Below are 19,335 nucleotides of genomic sequence, written 5' to 3' on the forward strand. Positions count from 1 at the left end.
GCTCCGTCACTTGTAATCCCTTTGCAGTTCTTCCAGCTTAATTTATATCGGCCAACAATGCACTTTTCTAATTCTGTAAAAATATCTAACCCGCTTAGGTGTGAGGTTATATTTAAGCAACACAAAAAATCCTCCATGAAATCTTCTTGCCACGCGTATCTGACATAAACTAAGAGTGTCGTGCCGCTCCCCAGATCGGTGCTGTCATCGAGCTGGATCGCAAAGTCTATACCAGTCTGCAACCGGGTAAGAAGCATTGTTTCTAAGTGTTCCGCAATAGTGCACATTCGAAAAGATATTATGTCATCACTAGATATCGTTTTTAATTTATCAGCCGATTTGTCATCAAAAATTGTACGCACCATATCCAAACACGCTGGAAGAATTATTTTTTCAGCAGCCGTGTGAGCCATTTTCTCTTTCGCCACTCGATATGCAACCAAATACGACGATAATAAGGCTTTCTCGCCAACAGCTGTAGGACAACCAAGAAATCGTGTAGACAACTTTACATCCTTTTTCTTTCTTTGAAAATACTCAAGAGGCTTATCAGTAAGTTCAGCATGTTGAGTTTCTAAATGCCTTTTTAATTTAGAAGGTTTTAAGCTCTCATTTGCAAGAATATTATTACAAATAACACACTGAGGTCTGTCATTTTCAAAGGGTTTTTCACATTTGATAAAACCGTATTTTAAATAATCTTCATTATAACGTCTTGCACTTAGCTTTTTCTTTTTGAAATGTGGCTCAAATGAGGTTGAAGTTTGCAGATTACAGTCAGTATTTCTCTCAACATGGTCACTATTCACATTTCCAGGTGCAGCAGCTGAACTTGAACAAGTGTCTGCACATTTCACTTCATTTTTCCTCTTTCTTTTAAAAATGATAGGATCCATTTTAAAAGTAATGCTAATTAAAATGTTTTAAATGCCACTAAAAAAATTGTGTGTATATATATATATGTGTATATATATATATATACACATACATATATATATATAGCCTAGATAACATCTTTCTCAAAAAATATAGTTTGCAAATGCATCTCAGTTGAACATCTCAGACTTCACATCTAGTTGTAAGTCACGGGAACATAAACTAGACTGCTCACCAACTTTACTATTATGAAAACGAAACAAGACACCAGTGGACAAATGCTTGAAAAGCCATTTCTTAGCCAGTATACATTCTATTCATTATATGCCCTCCATTAGTTAATTTTCTTTTCAGATCTTGAAATTGACCTTAGTATTCCTGGCAGCACAATTCTGGCAGAGGAATCTCACAAAACACTTGATATATTTTACTGTTTTAAAAAAACTTTCACTGTGACTTACAGAACTGATTTCATGACCTGCTAATAGGTCACACACAGAATGTGAAAAATGTTCATAGAGAGATTTTTCCTGCGCTGTGCTGAGCTTGAGTATGTCTGCTTGACGATCAAAGCAGCTAGCTAATCTGTTAGGCTGTCGGCTGGTACAGGAGCTTTCTTGAAGTGGTAGGTATATATCCTACATTTTCCTTCTTGATACTTTATGATGGGAAGAGTTTTTAAGAATGCCAGTTATGGTCTGACCCAGTGAGGATCCAATGAGGCTTTCCATGGCTAGGTCAACTACCAAGTTGGACCTGATGATATATTTTTAGAACTTTCTTGGACTGCATCCTTGGCCTGGGAATAAGAGCAGAGAGATGACATTAAAACTTTAGAATACAGAGGTTATTATTGCCAGCTATGGCAACCTTCAGGATATCCAAGATCATGGGTCCTGAAGCAAAAGGCCTAAAGCTCTTCTCATCACTATGTCATATCAGCTTAGGTCTATTTTTGTAAGGCAAATGACCTAAACCAAGATTGGTAAATAGAAACAATGATGTCAGGGGTGCCTGGGTGGCTCAGTGAACCGTCCAACTTCAGCTCAAGTCGTGATCTCGCAGTCCGTGAGTTCGAGCCCTGCGTCGGGCTCTGTGTTGACAGCTCAGAGCCTGGAGCCTGCTTCGGATTCTGTCTCTCTCTCTCTCTCTCTCTCTCTCTCTCTCTCTGCCCCTCCCCTGTTCACGCCTGTCTCTATCTTTCTCTCAAAAGTAAATTAAGCATTTAAAAAAAATTTTATTTAATGTTTTTATTTATTTTTGAGACAGAGAGAGACAGAGTATGAGCAGGGGAGGGGCAGAGAGAGAGGGAGACAGAATCCAAAGCAGGCTCCAGGCTCCGAGCTGTCAGCACAGAGCCCGACGTGGGGCTCGAACTCACGGACTGTGAGATCATGACCTGAGCTGAAGTCAGACGCTTAACCAACTGAGCCACCCAGGCGCCCCTAAAAAACTTTTTTTTTTTTTTTTTTTAATTTTTTTTTTTCAACGTTTATTTATTTTTGGGACAGAGAGAGACAGAGCATGAACGGGCGAGGGGCAGAGAGAGAGGGAGACACAGAATGGGAAACAGGCTCCAGGCTCTGAGCCATCAGCCCAGAGCCCGACGCGGGGCTCGAACTCACGGACCGGGAGATCGTGACCTGGCTGAAGTCGGACGCTTAACCGACTGCGCCACCCAGGCGCCCCAAAAACTTTTTTAATAAAAAAAGAAAAAATGATGTCTGTAAAACCTGGAAGTTGGCATCAGAAACTGCAAAGTACACTTAATAAAGCTGAATACAGCGAGCCATGGAGGCCCATGGTTCATCTGCCACTTTAGACTTCCTCCCAGTTCAGTTTGGGTATGTCCATCGTAGAAGCACAGGTATCCCCCACTTTCTAAAAGGTTGTGTTATGCCATTTCACTTCTAGGGCAGACCTACATTGATACCTGTTTTTGCTAACAGAAAGAAATCCAAAGAGGATTTTCACTTTTGTGCAAAGAGCCGTTACCATACTAACGTAGGTCTTTGGTAAAAGCAAAGTGGCCTCACACCAACTTTCTGAAAGCAGGGGATTTCACAGGAATGCCCTATTTTCAAAGGGGAAACCTGTGCTCACTGCACTGCCCTTTGACCTTGGTGTTATTTGGGTCTTAGTGTCATACACAGCACTTTCTTACATAGCGTTCCATCAAGTTGTTCCGCCTTTCTGGGGGAGGGAGGTAAAGCCTTATACTTACCGCAGTGTTTACTAGAAATTCAACAACTTAAGGGCACCTGGGTGGCTCAGTCGGTTAAGTGTCCAACTCTTGCTTTCGGATCAGGTCATTATCTCACGGTTTGTGAGTTTGAACCCCACATCTGGTTCAGTGCTGACAGTGTGGAGCCTGCTTGGGATTCTCTCTCTCCCCCTCTCTAGCCCTCCTCCACTCACACACTCTCTCTCAAAATAAGTGAATAAAAAAAAAATTCAACATCTTACAGCGTGAATAACTGTTATTAGAATCATTTGCATTAATATTTTCTTATTATCTGTATTCTTGATGCACTCTGGCATCCGGGTTCTCACGAATCAGAGAGGGACTGGGCATCCCCCAAAACTACTCTAGAGATGGCAAACAACTCAACAGATAGCAACCAGCTCAACCAGTTAACCAACTTTCATATGCAAACTCACCCTTCTAGAGCCCACCCCACCTGCACACACACCCCACCCCACCCCAATCAGGCTCTTAAACTCAGGCAATATTCCCCTCGGCCCCAGTCATCTCAGAGCCAGGTATCTGACAACTAGGAACAGTCCCTATGCCCTAGAGCCTGTTGAAATCAATCAAAAACCCAATTTTAAACCTGCTTAGCCAGCTCATCCTGCCTCACTGGTTCTGTCCTAGAAAACACCCAGGCTTTTCCACAATACAGGCTTTTCTGCAGTTTCCCTTCTGCTCCCTCTGCCTCCTGAAACCTCCTGTTTCCCCCTGTGGCCCCTTGCATGGCTTGGCATGCTCTATGTCCAGCCTCTAGGGATCTGGGAGTATAAAAACTTCCTACTGTGTGACATTTTTGTGTCTGTGTGTCTTATCATGCCTGATTAAAATAAATCCTGAAGAGGTTTCAAATCATTTTTGTTATTGCTCTAGTTACAAAGTCATATAGTTTGGTCCTCATCCCATTGTCCCCATAAGGCCTGTTATTTTTTAGTATAAATCCTGCATTCCTTGAGTTCTTCCAGGAAGTCATAGTGTTAAAGCTGAAATACACATTATCTTAAGATTACTTATTATTTGCCTGGTGAGCAGATTTCCCCCACTCACCTGAGAGGAATATTAGAATCCCCTGATTAGGGGGACACACTAAGTATTTTCCTTTCTAACTACCACCAATTCCTCACCTGAGTGAAAGAGTAGAGTAGACTTGTATACTAGGACACAAGCAAGGTATGGGTATAAGGAATATCAAGCAGCTCTCAAAAATGAGCCATACAGGGGCGCCTGGGTGGCTCAGTCGGTTAAGCGTCGGACTTTGGCTCAGGTCAGGATCTCGTGGCTCACGAGTTCGAGCCCGCATCGGGTTCTGTGCTGACGGCTCAGAGCCTGGAGCCTGTTTTGGATTCTGTGTCTCCCTCTCTCTCTGCCCCTAACCCACTCACATTCTGTCTCTGTCTCTCTCAAAAATAAACATTAAAAAAAATTAAAAAAAAATGAGCCATACATTATTTATATGCCATCAATATTCATCAGCCTATTGCTGTTATATTTATGTGGGGACCTACCCTTTCAACTATAAAGCCAGCTTGGAAAGAGGCATCACAGAGAATGGTAAATTTGAGCAAAAAAGATGTCAGAAAAGGCTATAAAGAAAAGGCTATAGTCTTGGTGATATTCTTCTGTGAGACTTCATTAATTATACCTATATGGACTTTACTATTAACAATAATTTGACAATAATTGACAAATGTATGACATGTATCCATCGCTATGATATCAGAATATGTTCACTGCTCTAAAAATCCTATGTTCTGCCTATTCATCTCTACTCCCTCCAATCCCTGGTAATCACTGATTTTTTTTAATGTCTCCAGTTTTATCTTTTCTAGAATGTCATAAACTGGAATTTACAGTATGAAGCATTTTTACATTGGCTTTTTTCACTTAGTAATACATATTTAAGGTTCCTTAATGTCTTTTCATGGCTTGATGGTTCATTTCTTTTTACCACAGAATAATATTCCATTGTCTGGATATAAAAGTTTATTTATCTATGCACCTACTGAAAGACTTCTTGGTTGCTTCCAAGGTTTGGCAATTTTTTTTAAGTTTATTTGTTTATTTTGAGAGAGAATGTACAAGTGGGGGAGGGGCCGACAGAGAGAGAGAGGAGAGAGCCAGAATCCCAAGCAGGCTCCGCACTGCCTGCATGAAGCCTGACACGGGATTCGAACTCATGAATGGTGAGATCGTGACCCAAGCCAAAGTTGGACGCTTACCTGCCTGAGCCACCTAGGCATCCCCAAATTTTGGCAGTTATCAAAAAAGCAGCTATAAACATCAGTTGCAGATTTTTGTGTGAACATAACTTTTCAACTCCTGTGGGTAAATACAAAGGAATCTGCTGGACTGTACATATGGGTGCATTTTAAATGAGGATGTCAGCAAAGGCTGTGTATCTTTTTGTTGCTGGAGCATACCATAATGGTGGACACAGATTACACATTATAGACCAAGTGTGGTTGTTGATTCTTCTTCTTCGACTTCAAATGCCAAAGGGACTACTCAAGGATCTCATGAGTCATAACGGCCTAGCATGCTACTCAGGTGCCTTGTTGGTCTCTGATATGAAATGTCAGAAAACAGAAGCAAGTTAGAACTGAAGGGTCCAGATCTGGAGGTACAGGCAGGAGTAAAGATGGCTGTGAGATGGGTCACACGATGTGGCATAATTCAGTGAGAAACAGGGATGTGAAGAGCTGGTCAAGAGAAATCTGTCCTGTTTGGTCAGTTTAGCATTGGACAAATGTTAAATCTCGAATTTAAGGGCTGAAACTTTACGAAAAGCTTTAATAGGCACTCTGGAGCAATACTGGAATGCAGCTTCAGGAAGGTGCCAGGGAAGTGGCAGGAGAGGCCACTGAGGAAACGGGGGTTGCTGTAGGAGTAGGATGAAGTTGTAATACGCAACAGCACAAAATGCATCACCTTGTCTCTAGGCTAGCACTCTCTTGGCATAGTTTTCTGTGTATAGTAATATAAAGGGTTGGTGCCCTCAGGAAGACCTACAGATAGGGACAGAGGTCAGGGTTTATTAAAGTGGTGGCAATTTTAGATGTTGGTTGCCTTAGGAGGGGCTTGGAAATATCAACTTGGCTAGTTATTATAAATGCTTTAACGATGGCTAAGTAGCCTAAGTAACTAGAAATCTACTGTATACAGTACCAGACTATACTTAAAAAGATGTGCATCTGGGAGAGAATTCGGGGACTGGTAGATGCCTTGACTTAATCTTGGTTAGAGGTTTCCTTGAAAGATGGCATGTTCCAAATATTTCACCATGGTCTGAAAAAGGCAGAGCTTTTCTTATGTCCTGTCTTCCAAGATAGGTTGGTAAGGACTAGAGAGTTTATTTCTCTTGGATGTCAGAGCACGGTGTATATCATTGATGTTTAAACCAGAACTAAATTGTTGGAAACTCAACTGCATCTAGATTTCTTTTTAATGAAATAAGAAGAGTTGGAGGGAAATCACAGTAGCCTTAAAAGCAATCTGACTTCGATACATAGCTGCCCTTAAAAGGTGAAAGAGAACAATTATTGACTCTTCCTCTCAGTTAAAAGTTCCAGTAAGGATGCTTCCTTGTTTTTAATACTTCTTTCCCTCCAAGAAATCTCAAATCACTAGCGGTTTTTGTTGTTGTTGTTTTTAAAGATTTTATTTTTAAGTAATCTCTACACCCAACATGGGGCTTGAACTTTAAACCCCAAGATGAAGCATAGCATGTTCTCCCAACTGAGACAGCCAGATGCTCCACAAGCCATTACAATTTTAAGGATAAAATATGCCATGTTCCCCCAGGTATTTTATAGATATTTACCTTACACAGCTAAAGAAAAAAGGGGCTAAATGTGCTACAAAGTCTTTTGTCTGCCCTCCTTTTGTTTAACGTCTCTTAATGGGAAGTCATAGGAGTTTTGGGGGATAGGCTCAAACCTGTTTTTGGTCTAACCATAAGTTGGGGAATTTTAATTTGAAGAGACATATTCGTAATTAGGAGTCAATGTACATCAGAGCATACACATACCATACATAACATGAGCAAGTACATCAGTGTAATTCTACAGCCCAAATGGGCTCTGCTGGGACAGATCCCTTCTAGGCCAAAACTTAAAAGATCATAAACGTGTGCACTGATGCTTAAGATAGACATATTGAAGTTGACCATTGTCATTTCCGAGCAATAATGCTATTTAATCAGATGTGCATATAGCGTAGCCATCCTTTACGACAGAATTTCAATTAAGTTGACCAACTAGTTGTACGGGAAGTTTCCTTATATACCAAGATGCACTAACATAGTTATGTGATATAGTTTCAGGTTACTGATTTTGCACAAATGAATCTTATCTACCTGTTCCTAGAATGTGTTTGTCATATGGTAGGTACTCAGTAAATGTATTTGAAATAAACGAGAGAATGAATGACACTATTTTTACCAGTCAGTGAAAAATAAATTACCAAACTATATTTGAACAATTTGGTAACATGTAAGACAAAGGCTAATAAAACATATTCTTTAAAATAGGATAATCAAAGATACCCTATTTTACAATAAACTGCTTATAATGTTAAGTAGCAGAAAGAAGGGTCTTATACAAAGATACATGTAAACTATGTTTAGATTTAGTTTATAAAGCTTAGCACCTAAATCTACCTAAAAATAACTCACGTAAAATACTAGTATCTCACTTATAAGTTTGAATTAGTATCCTTTTAGACAAAACCAACTGTCATTTAAGCATTGTTTTTTAAAATATTTTTATTACTCCTATTTCAACCCAACCCTCTCAGGAGTTTATAATTGGCTATGCTTCAGACTGTTGATTTAAAAAAGTATTTCTTTGCGGGGGGCGGGGGGGGTGCCTGGGTGGCTCAGTCGGTTAAGCATCCGACTTCGGCTCAGGTCATGATCTCACAGTCCGTGAGTTTGAGCCCTGCACTGGGCTCTGTGCTGACAGCTCAGAGCCTGGAGCCTGCTTCGGATTCTGTGTCTCTCTCTGCCCTTCCCCTCTCGAGCTCTGTCTCTCGCTCTCTCTCAAAAAAATAAACATTAAAAAATATTTTTTTAAGTATTTTTTTTTAAGTTTATTTATTTTTCAGAGAGCATGCTCACAGGAGGGAGGAAGGGCAGAGAGAACCCCAACCAGGCTCCACACTGCCATTACAGAGCCCAACACAGGGCTGGACCCACAGTGAGATCATGACCTGAGCCAAAATCAAGAGGCTGATGCCCAACAGACTAAGCCACCCAGGCACCCTCAAAAAGCATTCTTAAAGAGCGTACTCCCTCTCCTAAATCAGACAATTCACCTACAATAATAGTAGAGGGAATGTATTGGGGTATAGACCTGGTAGAAGTGGTAATGAAAGCCTGGGAAACCCCTTCCTTTTTTTTTTTTTTTTTAATTTTTTTTTCAACGTTTTTAATTTATTTTTGGGACAGAGAGAGACAGAGCATGAACGGGAGAGGGGCAGAGAGAGAGGGAGACACAGAATCGGAAACAGGCTCCAGGCTCTGAGCCATCAGCCCAGAGCCCGACGCGGGGCTCGAACCCACGGACCGTGAGATCATGACCTGGCTGAAGTCAGACGCTTAACCGACTGCGCCACCCAGGCGCCCCCCCCCTTTTTTTTTTTTTTTAAGTTTATTTTTTTATTAAGTAATGTCTACCCCTAATGTGGGGCTCAAACTCCTGACCTCGGAGATCAAGCGTCTCCAGCTCTTCTGACTCAGCCTGCCAGGCCTCCAGGGGGGTAAGTCCTTTTTTAACTGAAACAGGACGCAAGGTATCAGCAAGGTGTCAGCTACGTGGAACACAGAAGTAGAAAATGTTGCAAGTTTGACAGAAGGTGTGAAACAGTTCAGGAAAGTGGTGCTATGAATGAATGGTCTAGGAAAACGTTTCAGGATTTTAAGCAAGTATGCATGATTGTCTTATATGTTTAATGCAATGATCATTCTTGCTGTAAGCATAACGGGTGATCTTTAATTCCCTGACACTAATTCTTACATCTTAGACATATCTCCATGGTGTTATGAATATTATCCTCTAAAAATACAGCTTTTTGGGGCACTTGGGTGGCTCAGGTGGTTAAGTGCCCAACTTCGGCTCACATCATGATCTCACAGTTTGCGAGTTCGAGCCCGGTGTCCAGCTCTGTGCAGCCTGGAGCCTGATTCAGATTCTGTGTCTCCCTCTCTCTCTGCCCTACCCCCACTTGTGCTCTGCATCTCTCTCAAAAACAAACATTAAAAAAGTAATAATAAAAATAAAAGTACAGCTTTTCATTTATTTTTATTGCCAGGCACTCACAAAAAGTAGTTTTGATCAGTTTTCTCACAATTCAAAAACCTCTAATGGTTCTGAGCTAGTGCATTCTCCTCAGGACAATTTCTTTAAATCTAAGCCTCATCTTATCCTTCATACAATTCTATATTTTAAGCTCTAAGACTACCACAGTTCTTGAAATTTGTCCTGCACTTCCACGATTCTGCTTCTGACTAGTATTGTTTGTATGGAATATCCTTAAGTCATTTGAGATCCTATTCATTCTTTAAATGATTTAGCTCAAATGCTACAGCATTCATTCACTTAACTAATATTTAGGAACTTACAATGTATCAGGCACTGGGCATACAAAGCAAAAAAGAAAAAAAAGGATAAATACTGAAAAATTAATATAAGGGAATACCTGTTCAGCTGTTACAATGAATGAACCAGAGTTACGTTACACTGGTAAATCTTAAAAACATAAGTTAACAAGCAAGCTATAAAAGGATATATACACTGCTGATTGTTAAAATTATGCAAAACATTACTATATATGTAGTTAAAATTAAAGCATAAAAGTGCTTGGGAGAGTGGTTACCTTGGGCAGGAGGGAACAGAATGAGACTGCGTGGGTCAGACAAAGGACTTCAATTTATATTATCAAGGAATTTATGTAATTTATTTCTGCAGTTAGGTGGCGAGTACACAATGTATGATTTATACTTTTGTCTGTATAAAATAGTCTACATTTGTAAAGGATATGTAAGGCTTGATTCCCTCCTGAAGACACTGCAGATCTGTCTCATAACCCGTAACCTAAAATTACCTTCTGTCTCTTGTACTCTCGTTTACCGTATTGCCTCGATGCACTCATTAGGTAGGACACTAGATCCTAAGGGTAGGAACTTGCAGGTATCACCTTCAGGTATATTCACATGTTTTCCTCTTTCCAGCGGATTCCTGACTTCTCTCCAGTCCTCTCGGGCCCAACTAGGCCTTCTAAGAATTTCAGCTTGCCTCTTCCAACCGACCCTAGAATAGCTCCGCTCAGACCCCGGATTGCTGTCCCTCTCGCCCCGGGAGGCCTCAATTCGTCCCCTGTGCGAAACCAGAAGGTGCCTCCCCCAATGAAACCCGGGATATCTCCCGTTAGCAGACTCTGGTCCATCCCTATCAGAGGCTGCCTTTCTTCTCACCTCCAGCCAGCGCCACAAGCCTCCCGCTTCGCCCGACGAGCGGCGGTTCAGCTCGTCCCCCCTCCCCCCATTCCCTACGCAACACCACTTCCGGCCTAACCTCACCACTCACAAACGTCTCACTTCCAGCCGGGAAAAAAAAACAAAAAACAAAAAACAAAAAACAACACTGGCTCGACCCTTTGCGCACGCGCAAAACGGCGGACAGGGCCGAAATTTTCGCCTCCCGGCAGTGTCGCGGTAGTCTCGCGGTATTTGCTTGTCCCGCGGGAGTTCTTTTGAACGTTCTGGCGGTAACCCCGCCCTGGGTGCTCCGCTGCGGGCGGACCGGAGCCGGAGGCGGATTTGGAGTCTGGTCCCGCAGTTTGTCTGGTCCCGCCGTCTGTCGGGGCCGCAGTACCCCTGTGCGGACGAAGCTCGTCCCAGCCAAGTCACGGCGCCATGGGTGCGGAGTAGAAGCTGCTGTCGGTTAAGGAGGCCTTTCAACTGGCGCAGCAGCCGCACCAGAACCAGGCGAAGTTCGAGGTGGCGCTGAGCCGCACCTACTGCAAGGTCAGCGCGGCCCCAGCCTCGGCCGCCGTCCCCCCGCGCTCCCGGGACCCCCGAGTGGCCCTTGAGCGCACGCTACCCCTGACGGTCTTCGTAAGACGATTGTAGGGAATTTTGAATTTTATTACCGTTTTACCTGGTTTACTTGTTTAGAGACCCGTGTTGTATTTAATGATCATAGTCTTGTGTCTCTTTAGGTTAACAGCTCACGGACTTTTAACATACATCTTCATTTCATTAAACTAGGTTTAAAATACATATATAAGTACATATTTATGTTTCTGCCCTGTAATGATTTTAACAAAACACACTTTTAAATTCTTGACAAAATCAGTGCAAATAAGTGCATCTTTGTTACAAACCAGCGACTTTTCAGGTTGATATAGTTATCGCCTTTTTTTTTGTAAACTATACCCAGTACGGGTGGTGGGGGTGGTGGGGAGGTTAGGGGGATCGGGGGGGGGGGGGGGGGGGGGGGGGGGTGGTGGTGGTGATGACTCAGCTCTGGGCTTGAACTCACAACCCTGAGATCAAGACCCGGGCTGAGATCAAGAGTCTGCCGCTTAACCAACCGAGCCACCCAGGCGCCCGAATATTTATTGCCTTTTATTATGATTTTAAGAAATAGAAAAAAATGTTAGGTGCAGGAGTTTTTATTTTAACTCAGACTTCACACGACATGAATCAGTAAATTTTTTACAAGCACTAACTACACAGAAGAAATGCTCCTTCCTAGTCCCCACCAGTACTGTCCCTCATAGTCTTCTACAGGTAACCATTTAAAAGAAAAAAATTTTTTTTTAATGTTTCTTTATTTTTGAGAGAGACAGAGACAATGCGAGTGGGTTAGGGGCAGAGAGAGAGGGAGACACAGACGCAGAAGCAGGCTCCAGGCTCTGAGCTGTCAGCGCAGAAACCCGACGCAGGGCTTGAACTCGAAAGCTGTGAGATCATGACCTGAGCGGAAGTCGGTAGCTCAACCGACTGAGCCACCCAGGCGCCCCTAAAGGTAACCATTTTTAATCAGTTTCTTGTTTATCCTTCCAGTCTTCATGCAAATACAAGCAAATATGACTATGCATGCTTATTTCCCTCCATTCTTTCTTCAATATTTTCTGCGTTGTTTTGCACTTTGCTTTTTTCACTTAATAGTATATTCTGGATATTCCTTATCACTGTCTAGTTACATTTCCTCTCTTTTTTTTTTGTTTTTTTTTTCTTTTTTTAGCTGTGACATATTCCATTTTGTGGACATACTCCAATTTATAGCCAATCCACTATATGTACACACTTGTTTCCAGCCTTTACATATTCAAAACAATTTTTTTTAACCTTTACACCCAAGGTGGGGCTCAAACTCACAACCCTGAGATCAAGAGCCCGTGCTCCGCGGACTGAGCCAGCCAGGTCCCCTAGAAACAATATTTTAATGAATACATGTCGTATCCTACATTTGCACAGGTAACTGTCAGATTGTCTGAAGAGAACTGGGTCAGGTAGGAAATGCATTTTTTTTTTTTTTAAGTTTATTTATTTTGAGAGAGACAGAAGCAGCCTAAGTGGGGTAAGGGCAGAGAGAGAGGAGAAGGAGAGAATCCCAAGCAGGCTCCTCTTTGCCAGTGCAGAGCCCAACTGGTGGCTGGAGCTCAGGAAACCTTGAGATCCTGACGTGAGCTGAAATCGAGAGACAGAAGCTTAACTGACTGAGCCACCCAGGCGCCCCTTATAGGAAAGGGATTTGTAAATGTGATAAGTACTGACAGCTGCCCTTCATAGAGTGGTCCATTCTACACTCCCAGCAGCCAAGGATGAGAGGTATTGCTTTTTTTTGTTTGTTTTGAGGAGGAGAAGGAGGTTTGGGAACCACTGGAATATAACCGAGAGGATGTTTTATGATAGAAAAGAAAATTGTAAGTGAAATCCTGAACAGTGTGGGAATATGAGTTACAATGATAAACAATTCATCAAAAAGAAAAGAAATTGGGGCGCCTGGGTGGCGCAGTCGGTTAAGCGTCCGACTTCAGCCAGGTCACGATCTCGCGGTCCGTGAGTTCAAGCCCCGCGTCAGGCTCTGGGCTGATGGCTCAGAGCCTGGAGCCTGTTTCCGATTCTGTGTCTCCCTCTCTCTCTGCCCCTCCCCCGTTCATGCTCTCTCTCTGTCCCAAAAATAAAAATAAAACGTTGAAAAAAAAAAAATTAAAAAAAAAAAAAAGAAAAGAAATTGCTGTATTATAGGAAGGCGTAATTGTAAAAGGCAGTGTTGAATTGACACCAGTGGGTTTTTTCTTTTCTTTCTTTCCTTATTTATTTTTTTAACGTTTATTTATTTTTGATACAGAGAGAGACAGAGCATGAACAGGGGAGGAGCAGAGAGAGAAGGAGACACAGAATCTGAAACAGGCTCCAGGCTCTGAGCTGTCAGCACAGAGCCCGACGCGGGGCTCGAACTCACGGACCACGAGATCATGACCTGAGCCGAAGTCGGCAGCTTAACCGACTGAGCCACCCAAGTGCCCCTCCTTTTTTTTTTTTTTTTTAACTGAACTGTATGTATCTTTCCTAAACAGATTGAAGGGTGTGTAGAAGAATCAAGAGAATCTTTTGTAATCAAAATCTGTGCTGCCTTGCTCCATAACAGAAATAAATCAAAAACAGGAGAGCAGGAGTAAATGATTATTCAAGGCTATCTTCCTTAATAATTTCTCCTTCTGGATAGGCATTTAAGAGTTATTAAAGAAAAAAGATTTTAGTTTGGTGAGAAATTATTAATACCTTGGAGTCTTAGGTCAGTGCTAGGAATAAAGACTTAACAATGTAGTTTGAAGGATTGTTTTTATATTTCTGGGTATCAGTAAAACATTTTTTGAGGAGGCACTTGTTCATACCTTAAATACATTATGATATCTGTAAATATGAACCTGCAGAGGAGTGAGAAATACACTTTGTAGCAGTTTATTTTACTTTCCTTTAGCCAAACTGAAGGCAGAAGAAGGAAGTGACATTTCAAGTTATTTTGTTTTACCTTCTCTTGAAATCATTTTTTGTTAACATTTACAGTGAGTGTGTGTATCATTTAAAAATTTACTGGGTTTGGGGTGCCTGTATGGCTCAGTCGGTTAAGTGTCCAACTTTTTTTTTTTTTTTCTTACCGTTTATTTTAAAAAAAAATTTTTTTTTTAACGTTTATTTATTTTTGAGACAGGGAGAGACAGAGCATGAACGGGGGAGGGTCAGAGAGAGGGAGACACAGAATCGGAAGCAGGCTCCAGGCTTTGAGCTGTCAGCACAGAGACCGACGCGGGGATAGAACTCACAGACCGCGAGATCATGACCTGAGCCAAAGTCAGCTGCTTAACTGACTGAACCACCCAGGTGCCCCATGTCCAACTCTTTCAACGTTTTTATTTATTTTTGGGACAGAGAGAGACAGAGCATGAACGGGGGAGGGGCAGAGAGAGAGGGAGACACAGAATCGGAAACAGGCTCCAGGCTCCGAGCCATCCACCCAGTGCCTGACGCGGGGCTCGAACTCACGGACCGCGAGATCGTGACCTGGCTGAAGTCGGACGCTTAACCGACTGCGCCACCCAGGCGACCCCGAACTCTTGATTTCAGCTCAGGTTCATGAGTTCGGCCCCGTGTTGGGCTCCTCCCTGATGACGCTGAGCCTACCTGGGATTTTTCTCTCCCTCTCTGTCTGCCCCTCCATGGATTGCTCTCTCTCAGAATAAATAAACTTAAAAAAATTAATGGGTTTAAAGCTTTAAGAGCTTATAAAATTTATTTATTTTTCGGTGTTTATTCTATTATTGAGAGAGAGGGAGACAGAGGATCCAAAGCAGGTTCCGCAATGACAGCAGCAAGCCCGATGTGGGGCTCAAACTTACGAAACCACGAGATCATGACCTGAGCCAAAGTGGGACACTTAACTAACTGAGCCACCCAGGCACCCCAAGAGCTTGCATAATTTAGAGAAAAGACAGCTCCCAGGGGTCTAAATTTATATGTGATGATAAGTAAGTTCATGGTATATGTATATACACACATATTTATGTCCTATGAAAGTCACCTTATAAATATTTTCTATGATAAAATATTATAATCAAAAGCCAATTTATTGTATAATACTAGGTTTAATTTATTTTGTTTACTTTTCTAATGCTACCTTATTTTTTTAAGTTTATTTATTTTGAGAGAGAGAGAAAGTGTGAGTGTGGGAGGAGTAGGGGGTCGCTCAATCTCATAGAGCACAGAGCCTGATTCATGAACCATGAGATCATGTGCTGACAGCAAGAGTCAGCTGCTCAATGCACAACTGACTGAGCCACCCAAGCACCCCTGTAATGCTAGCTTTAATTTAAAAAACTTAGGAACCAGTTTGAGGCAGATATATTTAAATGAGTACTTAAGAAGATCAAAGACTTTTTTTTGATCCAAAAATTATTGCATTCTTGTTATTTGGCAAATATTTCAGGTAAAAGTTATTTTGAGACTCTATTAAATATATATTTAGTAAACCTATGCATGAAATTAACATAACTTTTTTTGCATGAATTATGGCTTCCTTATGAATTATTGAATTCTGGAATTCTGAATCTGGGGAAAATCAAATGGTTGTCATTATAATGCCACCTGGGAATAATTTGATTTATGTATTTTTTTTCAGGACTGAGGCAAATAGCAATGAGTTGGGTTTTTAGTGTGCCAGATTCTAAGTAAATTCTTGGGAAATAAGCTGGAAAAAGGCCAGATTGGTAATGTTTTGTGCATAAAAAGAATGAAGCTCTTATTAGGCTAAAAGATTAGATGTGAGGATACAGGCAATCCCAGCTCTTTCAAGACTTAGAACATTTGGGTAACGATTGCCCCATGGTTAAAGGTATGTGCTACTTCACGGTGTCTTATTGATTTTAAATGCACGTAGTTGAATTTTTCCTTATTAAATATATAATATATAAGTGAGAGAAGAGAGTGTGTGATACATGCATATACCTCATTTAAAGATACATTGTTTCAGGGGCACCTGGGTGGTTCAGTCAGTTAAGCATCTGACTTCGGCTCAGGTCATGATCTCATGGTTCCTGAGTTTGAGACCCTCATTGGGCTCTGTGCTGACAGTTCAGAGCCTGGAGCCTGTTTTGGATTCTGTGTCTCCTTCTCTCTCTCTCTCTCTGCCCCACCCTGGCTTGCACTGTCTGTCTGTCTCTCTCTGTCTCAAAAATAAATAAGCATTAAAAAAATAAAGATACAGGGGCACCTGGGTGGCTTAGTCGGTTAAGTGTCTGACTTCAGCTCAGGTCATGATCTTAAGGTCTTTGAGTTCGAGCCCTGCATCAGGCTCTGTGCTGACAGCTCAGAGCCTGGAGCCTGCTTCAGATTCTGTGTCTCCCTCTCTCTCTGCCTCTCCCCAACTCATTCTCTCTCTCTCAAAAATAAATAAAAAACTTGAAAAAAAAATAAAAAAAAAATAAAGATACATTATTTCAATAGCAATATTGAAAATTTTTTTTAATGTTTATTTAATCTCTACACCCAACATGGGGCTCAAACTCACTACCCCAAGATCAAGGCGTCCCCTCTCCTTTATTTTTAAAGTCAATTGCAATCCTTTGATACCAACTTGGTATCCTATAATGTAAGTATAACTAGAGCAGAGCCACAGGTCAAGCAAGGGCTCAGTCCCACAAGACTGCCCTGACTTAGGACACCAGCCACAATTCTCTGGTATCCCCAAACTGCTTCCACTTCTATGTAGCTAACTGCAAATTTTGGGGATGCCCATGACCACCACACCCCTTCCCCAGGTATGAAAATTCTCTAGAATGACTGACAGAATTTGGGAAAGTGATGTACTTACTATTACAGTTTTATTGTAAAGGATGCAGTGAAACAGCCAAATGGAAGAGATCTATAGGGCAAAGTAAGGGAGGCATGGGGGTGCAGAGCCCCCATGACCTGTCTGGGTATGCCACTGTCCCGGCCTATCTGTGTATCCACCAACCTGGAAGCTTGAGCCTAGTTGTTTCAGGGTTTTTTATGAGATTTCATTGAGTAGATATGTTTGATTAAGTAATTGACTATTTGAACTCAATCTCTAGTTCCTCTCCCCTACTTGGAAAAAGGGTGATGGGCCTGAAAGTTCCTGCCCTGTAATCACCTGATTGTTTCTCAGCTGACCAGTTTCCATCCTGAATCTAAGGTCCTCATATGCCCAACCCCTGCTCAGTCCCCTCATTACCATAAGCTCACATAAAGTTGAAAGGGACTCCAGAATAACAAGACATTCCTATCTCTCAGGAAATGCCAAGGTTTTTTGAGCTCCAAACCAGGAATTAAGATCAGATACATTTTTTATTACTCCATGAAAGAATAATAAAATGAACACATATACCTAACATCTAAGTTAAATGGAATGCTGAGGTACCTTTGTTAAGTTTCTTATGCCTTTTTCTGAATGTATTCCCCCTTCTTTCCTTCCCAGGGGAAACCCTATCGTGAATTTTGTGTTACTCATTACCTTTCTTTTTTTTTTTGGTGGGACTTTCTCTTTATTTTAATTTTTATTTAATTTATTTTTTTAATTTACATCCCAGTTAGCATATAGTGCAACAATGATTTTAGGAGTAGATTCCTTACTACCCCTTACCCATTTAGCCCCTCCCCCTCCCACAACCCCTCCAGTAACCCTCTGTTTGTTCTCCATATTTAAGAGTCTCTTATGTGTCCCCCCCCCCCCGTTTTTATATTATTTTTGCTTCCCTTCCCTTATGGTCATCTGTTTTGTCTCTTAAAGTCCTCATACGAGTGAAGTCATATATTTGTCTTTCTCTGACTAATTTTGCTTAACATAATACCCTCTAGTGCCATCCATGTAGTTGCAAATGGCAAGATTTCATTCTTTTTGATTGCTGAGTAATACTCCATTGTGTGTATACCACATCTTTATCCATCCATCCATTGATGGACATCTGGGCTCTTTCCATACTTTGGCTATTGTTGATTGGCTTTCTTTTCTTTAGAGTTTACTTTATTATAGTTTTAAGGCTACGTAGATGTATCCCCCAAATAAGTACTTATCTTTGCCTTTTTTCACCTTAATATAAATGGAGTTATATTACATATACACTTTTGTAACTGCTTTTTTTTCCACTTAATACTCTTTGTAAGAATCTGAAGTGCAAATTTATGCACGTAGCTATAGCTCATTCTTGTTCACTACTAGATGGTACAGCATTTCGTTTTAGAAAGAGGGCATACTTGGGGCGCCTGGGTGGCTCAGTCAGTTAAGTGTCTGACTTCGGCTCTGGTCATGATCTCGTGGTTCGTGGGTTCAAGTCCCACATCGGGCTCTGTGCTGACAGCTCAAAGCCTGGAGCCTGCTTCGGATTGTGTGTCTCTCTCTGCCCCTCCCCCACTCACACTCTGTCTCTCTCTCTCTCTAAAAAATAAATAAACATTAAAAAAAAATTTAGAAAGACAGCACACTTGAATTATCCAGTCTGTTTAGTATTATGAACTAAACTGCCATCAGCATGCTCAAACATGTGCTAAAATTTCTCTGGCTAATAATGCCTAGAGGTAGTGTTAGGGACTGAACTGTGTCTCCCAAATTCATATGTTGAAGCCCTAACTCCCGATATCTAAGAATGGGACTGTATGTGGAGACAGGGTCTTTAAAGAAATAATTAAGTTAAAATAAGGCCTTTGAGAGGGGGCCCTAATCCAGTCTGACTTGTGTTTTGGTAACAGAAGGCAGTTAGAACATACAGAGAACTCATGGAGAGAGGAATGGCCGTGTGAGGACACTGGAAGAAGACATGTACAAGCCAAGAAAAGGGCCCTCAGGAGAACCCGGACCTGCTGACAGTTTGATCCTCAGAAGTCCAGCCTCCAAAACCAAGAAAATAAATTTCTGTTGTTTAAGCCATCTCATCTGTACTACTTTGTTATGGCAATTCTGGTAAACAAATGCAGGTAGAATTGCTAGATGGGAGTATGTCGGTGTGCAGCTTAACCAGTGGTACTCATGTGTTTTTCTGAAGTAATTGGACCAATTTGCAATCCTACTGTCAGAATTCTGTTTTTCTTTTTAAGTTTGTTTATTTTGAGAGAGAGAGAGAGCACAAGTTGGGGAAAGGCAGATAGGGAGAGAGAGAGAGAGAGAGAGAGAGAGGGAGGGAGAATCCCAAGA

General features: G+C 41.6%; 2 long non-coding RNA genes across 2 annotated transcripts; one reads left to right on the forward strand and one right to left on the reverse strand.

Annotated features, from left to right (window-relative positions):
• Positions 1-728: 728 nt before the first annotated feature.
• LOC116737747 lies at positions 729-10,589 on the reverse strand. The gene is made up of 3 exons (XR_004343559.1): positions 10,226-10,589; positions 1,338-1,675; positions 729-873 (listed from the first exon to the last, which is right to left on the reverse strand). It is a non-coding gene; the product is annotated as an uncharacterized LOC116737747 (long non-coding RNA).
• Positions 10,590-10,905: 316 nt separating this feature from the next.
• On the forward strand, positions 10,906-19,071 carry LOC115512794. Its single transcript, XR_003968485.2, has 2 exons — positions 10,906-11,147; positions 18,894-19,071. It is a non-coding gene; the product is annotated as an uncharacterized LOC115512794 (long non-coding RNA).
• Positions 19,072-19,335: the final 264 nt, after the last annotated feature.

Source organism: Lynx canadensis, chromosome B1 (genome assembly GCF_007474595.2).
Source record: "Lynx canadensis isolate LIC74 chromosome B1, mLynCan4.pri.v2, whole genome shotgun sequence".
Lineage (NCBI taxonomy): Eukaryota > Metazoa > Chordata > Mammalia > Carnivora > Felidae > Lynx > Lynx canadensis.